Raw genomic sequence first — 329 nt, 5'->3', positions numbered from 1 at the left:
CTGTGTTGTAGGGTGGTATGTCCCTCTGTTGTAGGTGGTATGTCACTGTGTTGTAGGGTGGTATGTCCCTCCGTTGTAGGGTGGTATGTTCCCATGTTGTAGGTTGGTATGACCCTCTGTTGTAGGGTGGTATGTCCCCATGTTTTAGGGTGGTATGTCACTGTGTTGTAGGGAGGTATGTCACTGTGTTGTAGGTTGGTATGTCCCTGTGTTGTAGGGTGGAATGTCACTGTGTTGTAGTTTGGTATGTCCCTCTGTTGTAGGTTGGTACATTCCTGTGTTTTTGGTTGGTATGTCCCTCTGTTATAGATACGTACGTCCTGTGTTGA

This window comes from Mizuhopecten yessoensis, unplaced genomic scaffold (assembly GCF_002113885.1).
Source record: "Mizuhopecten yessoensis strain PY_sf001 unplaced genomic scaffold, ASM211388v2 scaffold4899, whole genome shotgun sequence".
Classification (NCBI taxonomy): Eukaryota; Metazoa; Mollusca; class Bivalvia; order Pectinida; family Pectinidae; genus Mizuhopecten; species Mizuhopecten yessoensis.
This window is presented reverse-complemented; position numbering follows the sequence as displayed.